Raw genomic sequence first — 10116 nt, forward strand, 5'->3', positions numbered from 1 at the left:
AATCCCCCTCCTCCCGCCCCCCACCCCCACTCCACCCCAAAAAAATATAATATTTGCCTTGAAGAACAAAAATAAAGACCAATTCAAAACAGGTTCAAAATGCAATACCTCAAATTTAAATGATGGCCTGAAAATGACATTAGTGTAAATCGACTGGTCTTTCAATGTCTAAGCCCAATAAAGGGAGAAGTGTACCCATATCCACTTTTAATGTCGTTATTCAACTAATATTCACTTCATAATTTTTTTTTTTATAAGTTTACTCACTTTGAGAAAGAAGACGGACGATTATGTATAAAGCTTGATAGCTTTAGACACTCATATGTGAAAAGTGTAGCCTTGCGAAGGTTAAACGTCATACGTTTTTACTTAATGTTTAGTATGATAAAACATTAAACACTTTTATTGAGATGCATGTAAAATTAATTAACCTTTTGGTCATTTTAATCTGAATCTTTTGTCTAAATACAAAGGCGAAAAAAAGCATATTATTTAGCCTTAAAGTTCGCTAATATTGAATGTTCATACGAGAAAAAACATTAGTTACTTCCTCCATCCCAAATTATCTGTCCCAAATTGAGATGACACATTGATTAAGAAAAAAATAGTAATTAATAACATGCCTAGTTTATCATAATACCTTTCTTAAATGATGTTTACATTTTAATTTGAAGAAAAAGTAATTAATGCAAAAGGTAAAACATGGAAAAAAAAATTGTCTCTTCTTGATTAATGAAAAAAGATAAATAAAATGAGAAATCAAATTAGGAAATTTGGGACGGAGGGCGTAGGTAGTATAAGTTAAGTGTGGTCTCATAAATTTTTTAGCCCCACATAATAGTATGAGTTGTTGAAGCCCATTGAGAACTTCAAGAAAGCCCATTGAAAATCAAAACAGTAACTAATCGAAAGAAAAAGCCAATCTAAAGTGTTTGTAGGAATAAAACTAGATGCCAAATGTTATATTTTCTAGTCGATCTTTGTTGGGCTGGTTCATTCTCAAATGGACAAGACTTAGCTTTAATTTCTATTTGCTTAATTAGTTTTGGCCCATTACTATTACCCGGCGCACCATGTATATATAAATAGACTCATTCCATCAGTGTAAGAACATTCTGGAAAGTAGAAAAGATATTTCTCTTTCACTTTTTTTTTCGTCTCCTCTGAATTGGGTTTTCTCCATTGTTAAACTCGAACCTTGTGGTCAAGCTTTCGACTCAGTCATGGTATCAGAGCCAGGTTATAGCAAGATCTCACCGTGGGCTATCGACCGGTTATACCCTTGTTGTCGATTTCAAAGTCTCCCGAGGTCTCGAAGCTTCTACAATGAAGGTTTTCAGCAATTTTTTTTGCTTTTCTGGGAATTTCTGGTAATCCTCATCTAACTCCCTACATATTTTGGACAATTTGTATGCATTAGGTGATTTTACCCATTAGTCTCATTGTTTGTTTCCGCATTCAACCTTAAGTGTTCATTTCTCCCTACTTTTACCCTAAAACTCGTGTAATTAACATAGTTTGTGCCAATGGGAAGCCAAGTGAACAATTCTACTGAAAGTTCTACTTCCACAGAGGGATTTGCAGAGTTTACTATCGATCCCTCGCATCCATTTTATGTTCACCCGTCTGATAATCCTGGACTTCAATTAGTTACTGTCCCTTTCATTGGAACTGGGTTTATTGTGTAGAGGAACACTATGATTACCTCATTATCAGCTAAGAACAAATTAGTTCTTGTTGATGGAAGAATTAGTCAACCTGAATCCATTTCCCCATATTATCCCTATTGGGAAAGAAGTAATCATCTGGTTAAGGCTTGGATCATTAAGTCCCTTTCTAGAGAAATTGCCATCAGTGTCATATGTCTAACAACTGTCAAAGAAATTTGGCAAGACATAAATGACAGATTTGGACAATCAAACGGGTCCAAATATATTCAGATACAAAAGGAAATTGCTTTCTGTACTCAAGGAGCTTCCGATATAGCTATTTATTTTACAAAAATAAGGGGCCTTTGGGATGAGCTTAACTCATTCAAGCCCAACAACTCTTCCAATTTCTTAGTGGCTTGAATGACATCTACTCTACTGTGACGAGCAATACCCTTATGATGTCACCTCTTTCTCCCCTTAGTAAAGTCTATTCCTTACTACAACATGATGAGAGTCAAAGGGATGCCAAGTTCTCTAATTCTGGATTCTCAGGAGATTCGGCCTCCTTTTCTGCATCCACACATCACAATGGTGTCAGATCCTTTCAACCAAGAGTACCATTCACTCCTAAAAAGGATTTTTTTCTCCACACAGTACCAATTCCTCACTTTATTGTAGATATTATAGAAAGAATGGTCACACCATTGATGCATGCTATAAACTTCTTGGTTATTCTCTTGACAACAAGTTCACAAAAGGCAAAAAGTCAGCTTCATGTGTTCAATTGGGAGACCATCTTTCTTCTGTTTTTGCATCTGTTCCGAATCAACTGCATGGATTCAGCAATCAGCAGTCTGCTCAAACATCTAGTGGTCCTCCAGCTGACTCTTCTCATGGTTTCACTCCTGAATAACACAATTATCTTATTTTGTTTAAGCAGACCTCTATTACGACTAGTTCTCCTGTTACAGCTGCTGGACCATCCTGCAATTCTTCATCTTTTGCCAATTTTACAGGTGGGTATTGTAGTACTGTTTTTAGTTCTACTGGTTATTCTGTTTGTGCATCTTCATTGTTAGGTATAAATCCTTGGATACTTGATTATGGCGCCACCAACCATATGACACCATACAAATACCTTCTACATAATTTACAACCTCTTTCCACCTCTTTTCTCATTACCTTACCAAATAGTTACAAAGTCAAAGTTATATCCACTGGTTCTCTAATTTTTAGGGATGATATTATCTTACATGATGTTCTATTAGTCCTCTCTTTCCATTTTAACCTGATATCTGTTTATCAACTCCTTAATCAGCTACAATGCTCAGCTGTATTTTCTATTTCTAAATGCTATTTGCAGGGCCCTTCACTGAAGAGGTCACTAGACATTGGTAAGGCTCAAAATGGATTGTACTATTGTCATCTTGGTTTTTCAGATTTTTCTTCTCCTATTTCTCTTTCGATTATCCTTATGTTTCTACTTGTTAGAATCCCTTTCCCATAGTCCCCTCATGTAATTGCTCTTCTATATGCAATAAAATGGATCTTTTCTGGCATCAAAGAATGGGACACGTGCCTTTCAAAAAAATGAAATCTATTCCTTGTATTGCTTCTCAAATATCTACTAAACAACTCTTTGAATGTTCCATTTGTCCATTAGCTAGACAACAATAATTGCCTTTCTCCCCTAGCACCATTCACACTTCTACCCTCCTTTGACCTTGTACACATTGATGTATGGGGTCCTTATCACACCCCTACCTATAATGGATTTTGATATTTTATTACTTTTGTAGATGATTTTACTCAGGCAACCTGGACACATCTCTTGTCCACTAAGTCTAATGCTTTTTCTATTATTAAGTCCTTTTTGTCCATGGTCAAAGTTCAATTTAATTTTCACATCAAGAGCATTAGAACTGACAATGCTTTTGAACTTGGTAGTAGCATTGAAGCCTCACAATTCCTTGCCTCTAATGGTATTCTCCACCAAACTACCATTCCACACACTCCCCAACAAAATGGAGTAGTGGAAAGAAAACATAAGCACCTTCTTGAGGTTTGTCGTGCCCTACTGTTTCAGTCCAAACTCCCTACTAAATATTAGGGTGATTGCATACTAACAACCACTTATATCATCAACAGATTGCCTCTATCAGTTTTACACAATGTTTTCCCCTTTGAAAAGTTGCATGGTTTTAGTCCCCCATATAATCATATGAAGTCTTTTGGTTGCTATTGTCATGCTGCCACACCTAAACCTAGTAGAGATAAATTTCAACCAAGGGTCATTCCTTGTGTGTTTTTGGGCTATCCTACTGGTAAAAAGGGCTATAAGTTACTCAACCTTACCACTCATTCTATTTTTAACTCTAGGGATGTCATTTTTTATGAACATTTGTTCCCTTATTCCTCTTTTTCCTCTCCTTCCTCCCCTTTCCCTCCCCCTTCTTTTGATTATACAACTTTTGATTTACCAGTTGTTCCTTCCTCCCCTTCCTTTCCTTCTACTTCTTCCCCTCAGCCTATTTTTCCAATACCTGCTGCTCCAGTTTATTCTGCACCTACTGCTCCTCCCATTCCTTATAGAAAGTCCACCAGACTTCACTCTGCCCTATCTTATCTTTCAGACTACATATGCTCCGATGTATCTTCCAAGTTATCCTCTACTGAAGCTCCACAACATGAACCTCAGTTCTATCATCAAGCTGCCTCTCATCCTGCATGGCAAGAAGTTATGTTGCAGGAATTTTAGGCCTTTGAGGCTAACCACACTTGGGATTTGGTCCCTCTTCCTCCCCACAAGAAACCTATTACTTCCAGATGGGTTTATAAAATCAAAAGGAAATCTGATGGGTCTGTGGAGAGTTATAAGGCTAGATTGGTAATCTGGGGTGATACACAAAAAGAGGGCATTGACTATTTTGAGACCTTCTCCCCTGTTGTGAAAATTACCATCATCAAATGTCTTCTCACTGTTGCTGTTAAGAAACAGTGGACTGTGTACCAATTAGATATTAACAATGCTTGATCTTCATGAAGAAGTGTATATGGAACTCCCACTTGGTCTTCAAGTTCCTCCTTCTTATTCTGCTACTCCTATTGTTTGTAAACTCAAAAAGTCCTTATATGGTCTCAAACAAGCATCTAGACAGTGGTTTTCTAAACTGTCTGATGCTTTGACTTCAAGGGGATATGTTGCTAGTAAAAATGATTACTCTTTATTTTCCAAATATTGGGCTGGTTCATTATCTATAGTGGCTGTCTATGTGGATGATATTCTCTTAGCTGGTGATGATATTGCTGAACTGGATGCTTTGAAACTTTTCCTTCATGACCAGTTCAAGATCAAAGATCTTGGTCATGTTTACTATTTCTTGGGTTTGGAAATATCTAAGCATTCTCAAGGCTATCTTATGACTCAACACAAATTTACTTCTGAGTTACTTGTTGAGTTTAAGTGTGATCAGTTTTCTCCTGTGGTTTCCCCCCTTGATTCCTCTGTTAAGCTTCTTCCTATATGAGCAAACCCCTATGTGATGCTGCTCTTTTATGAAGATTGGTAGGAAAATTGAATTTCCTTCAGCATACAAGGCCTGATATTGCTTTTACTGTGCAACATTTAAGCCAGTTTCTTCAGGCTCCTCAGGTTCCTCATCTATTGGCTGGTATTCATGTTTTACGCTACTTACTTAATGCTCCTGATCTAGGCATTCTATTGTCTGGTATCTCTGATTTTTCCATGGTTGCATTTCCAGTCACGGAAGTCTGTCACTGGTTATTTCATTACTTTTGGTGGTTCACCTGTTTCTTGGAAATGCAAAAAGCAGCCTACTATATCCTTGTCTTCTGCTGAAACTGAATACAAGGCCCTTCGTAAAGTGGTTGCTGAAATTTCTTAGCTGATTCGTTTATTTGGTGATCTTGGTCTCACTATCACTTCCCCTATTCCCATTTTTTGTGATAGCCAGGCTGCTCTTCACATTGCAAAGAATTCGATTTTTCACAAACGTACCAAGCATATCGAGGTGGATTGTCACTATGTTCGTGAGAGTTTAGCTGCTGGTTTGGTTTCCCTCCATCACATTTCCACAACTGATCAGTTGGCTGACATCTTTACCAAGAATCTGCTCGGCACTATTCACCATCGTTTGCTTTCCAAGCTTGGAGTGTTTACCCCCTCCAGCTTGAGGGGGGGGGGGGGGGTGTTGGGCTGGTTCATTCTCAAGTGGACCAGACTTAGCTTTAATTTCTATTTGCTTAATTAGTTTTGGCCCATTACCATTACCCGACCCACCATGTATATATAAATATACTCATTCCATCAGTGTAAGAACATTTTGAAAAATAGAAAAGACATTTTCTCTTTCACTTCGTTTTTTCGTCTCCTCTGAATAGGGTTTTCTCCATTGTTAAACTCGAACCTTGTGGTCAAACTTTCGACTTTGTCAATCTTCTACAAGGAAGTAGGATCGAGGTGCAATATATAATTGTGATCTGTGGACAGATAGTTCCTCGATATTCTTCAGAAACTCATATGTAATTATTTATCTCTTAAAGAAGTAGAAAATTATACTAAATGAAATAATTCTTAAAAAAATTTATAATTGTTACACTAATACAAAAATCATACAAGCTTAACTATTTATAAACCCAAGAATTTTATTTGAAAACCGTTTGGTATTTAATGGATTATGATGCAATGTATCTGTCAAGGGAGTCATAAACACCATATCACCCGGCCTCGATCGACCACTGGCGGAAACAGAAATTAGGTGAAGTGATTGATACATTTCAGTTTTCACCGAAGAGAAGGACAAAACTTATTGATTTCATAATATCATAAAAAGTTCACGAAACCCATTAACAAACTTAATTTACCCCTTGACCGTATATATATAATATCGTACCTCTTAAAAGTTTTTTGAATTATTAGTATTAAATTCATGAGAATATTCTTGCATATTACTCCACACAATTTTTTTTTTTTTTTGGGAAATGTTTGATTTCTACCGACATAGGTTATGGTGTAGTAGTGAGATTGTTTCATCTTTAACTAGGGTTTCGAGTCCTGAGGAAAATTTTGCTGTGAGTGTCACCCCCAGAATGGATCCTACAGTGTGCGACCCAGACGCGAATTAGTTGGAGCTCCAATCCAACTACCGAAAAAACAAAAGCCTAAAACACGTTTGAATTAGTCGTTATTAGAAAAAATTAATCCTAAAGAAATTATTTACTTTATTACTAACCTGATTAACCTGATGTTTATATAGCATAAGTACAACATAACATATATACATTCATAAGGCTACCATTCATAAGGCCACCATAACAGGGGTTGTTGTTGTTTCTCGAGTTTTTAAATATCAATACGGATCAATGTTAATTCTCTCAGAAATTTTAATTTCAATCATCACTCATGTCACACCCCTTTTTTTAACTCCCAAAAAGATTCGTTTTAAGTTTCGAAAAGGTTTTTATTATTAAAGTGACAAAAGATTAAAAATTTATTTCGAAAAAGGACTATTTACATTTTTATTCATAGTCGCCACTTGACATAATCCGGTGTGCCAAGTCGCCTTTGAAAGATCCTTTTCAAAACAATTTGACTCTTTAAATTGGTATGCGAACAGAGATTCCGGCTAAAAAATTCTGTTGACCGAGGGGAAGGTGTTAGGCACCCCCTGATCCTGTGGTTCGACCACGGTCGCTTGGTAGAGCGTATCGGATAATTTGACAGTACGAATGTACAAACCACACAAAAAAACATGTAAAATAATCAAACAAACACACAAAACAAAATAAATCCAAAGAAAAGTGTTCAGTCCAATTATACAGTCCAAAATAAATAAAAATGAGAAAATAAATCCTATCTAACCAACAATAATCCTAACTACGCCCGTGCTTTACCCGATACCTCGGGTCTTCATCACGATCATCTTCCACCAACATAATACGTCGGGGCATTCCCCGGTGAATAAATACAAATGGCTTCGGGGCATTCCCCGACTAAATGAGTACATTTTTTAATTTTTTGTGCGATAAAATAGAACAAACCATTCACAGACATATTCAAAGCACTCAACAAATCGTAACACCTAAATTTGCCTACCCCCTACCATTTGCCTAACAATTCACAGCCTAAAACATGATATTATTGAACTTAACAAAGTCGACGTTGATTTCGAATCAAGCCATCGTCACTGAACCAACATAAACCGATATTCACTTTTAACAATTTTCAATCGTTTCCCCAAAATCCAACTTAATCCCAAATTCACTATGTGATTAACATGCTTCACACCAAGATTAACAATTAAATAACAATGAATAAAATCATCTCAACCAAAAATCACACCATTCAAAATAAGAGAGATAAAAAAATATAGAATTGGACCTCAATTATTGGTTTTATTCCAAACAAGCAGTGATGGATCAAAATCATGGAGCGACGAAACCTCACGTCGAACCCGTAACTCGAACAATCTCAATCTCAGTATGCCTTCAGTGTCTTCCCCAGATACCAACTCGGTATAAAAAAAACTCCAAAAAAAAACACGATATCGAAAGACAAATCGCGAACGAACGAAAACCAAAGTCTCCGAAACCTAACCGAGAGTTGAAAACCAGTCAAAATCTGAGCTTCGGTGAGCTGTGACGGACGAAAACTGACAGAAAAAGTCGGATTCCGACGACTGTGTCACCGAAACAGTAACCAGAAACCATCTCTCTCTCACCCTTCTCGCTCTATCTCTTTTTTCTCATCGCGTGTACGGTCCCAAGAATGGAGGAGTTCTCGTGTGGGTTTGTATTACCTTCTCTGTGTATAAAATCGTGAAAGATAAAAAACCCCTTTTCCCGTGAATGCCCAAGAAAGAATGAAGAAGATGACCTCTTTTTTTTTCGTGTCTCCCCTGTGAGATTGTGTGCGTGTGGTGTCGTGTGTATAGCAGTGGTGAGTGATGTATGAAGAAGGTGGATTTTTGCGAATTTTTGTGAGTGGTATCGTGTAGGAGAAAATAGAAGCTGATGGTTTGTTGATGGTGCATGTATTGTATATCTGTGTATATATTCTTTTTCTTTGTGGAAAAGAAATGTGGGGAGGGTCACGTGGATAGTGAGGTGGGGTAGGATAGTGATGTGTTGTCCACTTTTAATAGGGAAGGTTGTTAATTTGTTATCAATTGGGATTACGTGGGAGTTTTGGGATAAGATTTGTTTAGAGTTGGTTTTGATTTTTGTCATTTGTGGATGAATAATTACATGGTTGACGGTACATGATAGGATAAGGTAAAAATAAGTAAAAGTGATATCGGGGAGGGACAAAATTAGGTGTCTATAACTCATAAACTTCAGTAACTTTCCGCACACATCTGTCTCTTTTTGCTTGAGACAAACACATTTCAATAAAATTAGTAGTCTAAAGTCATCTCAATAAAATTAGTAGTTTAAAGCCATATGATAAAAGGTCTTAAATATATACATATATACACAACAACAACAACAACAACCACAACAACCACAACAACAAATATAATAGTAGTTTAAAGTCAAATTATGATAAAAAGTCTTAAATATATATACATATATACACAACAACAACAACTACTACAATAATAATAATTTAAAGTTATTTTTATTATCCTTACATATTACATGTATTTTATTAGTATAGCATTGTTAGAAGATATAAAACTTTTAACTTCAAACAATAATATTAGTATTTATAAAAATTAGAATTAATTTTAGTTAACAAGATAGTAGCCATTTGTTTGCAATATATTATCCTTGATGTTGTCATAAAGATTTTATTTATTAGTATGAACATTAGAGTCATTTAATTCAAAATTTTAAAATATTTTTGAGAAAATGGTCTATTACCCCCCAACCTTTAGTCGAAATCTCAACTACACACTTATACTTTGCGGGGTCCAATGACCCCCTTGAATTATTTTAAAGTGGAATTATCACCCCACCCCCCTGAACGCTGACATGACAAGAGAGTGTGTTTCACTCTCTTTAAAGAGAGTGAGTACGAATTTTTTTATTAAAAATTTATTTTTAATACTTTTTATTTTCTTTATTCATTTTTAATTATTCTTCTTCTTCTTCTCCTCCTCCTCCTCCTCCTCCTCCTCCTCCTCCCTCTCCCTCCCCTTCTTCTTCTTCTTCTTCTTCTTCTTCTTCTTCTTCTTCTTCTTCTGCTCCCCCTCCTCCTCATTCTTCTCTTCCTTCTCCTCCTCCTCCTTCTTCTCCTTCCCCTCCTTCTCCTTCTCCTTCTCCTTCTCCTTCTCCTTCTCTTTCTTCTTCTTCTTCTTCTTCTCCTTCTTCATCTCCTTCTTTTTTTTTCTTCTTCTTCTCCTTCTCCTTCTCCTTCTCCTTCTCCTTCTCCTTCTCCTTCTTCTTCTTCTTCTTCTTCTTCTTCTTCTTCCTCTTCTTCTTCTTCTTCTCCTTCTCCTTC

This window comes from Capsicum annuum, chromosome 3 (assembly GCF_002878395.1).
Source record: "Capsicum annuum cultivar UCD-10X-F1 chromosome 3, UCD10Xv1.1, whole genome shotgun sequence".
Lineage (NCBI taxonomy): Eukaryota > Viridiplantae > Streptophyta > Magnoliopsida > Solanales > Solanaceae > Capsicum > Capsicum annuum.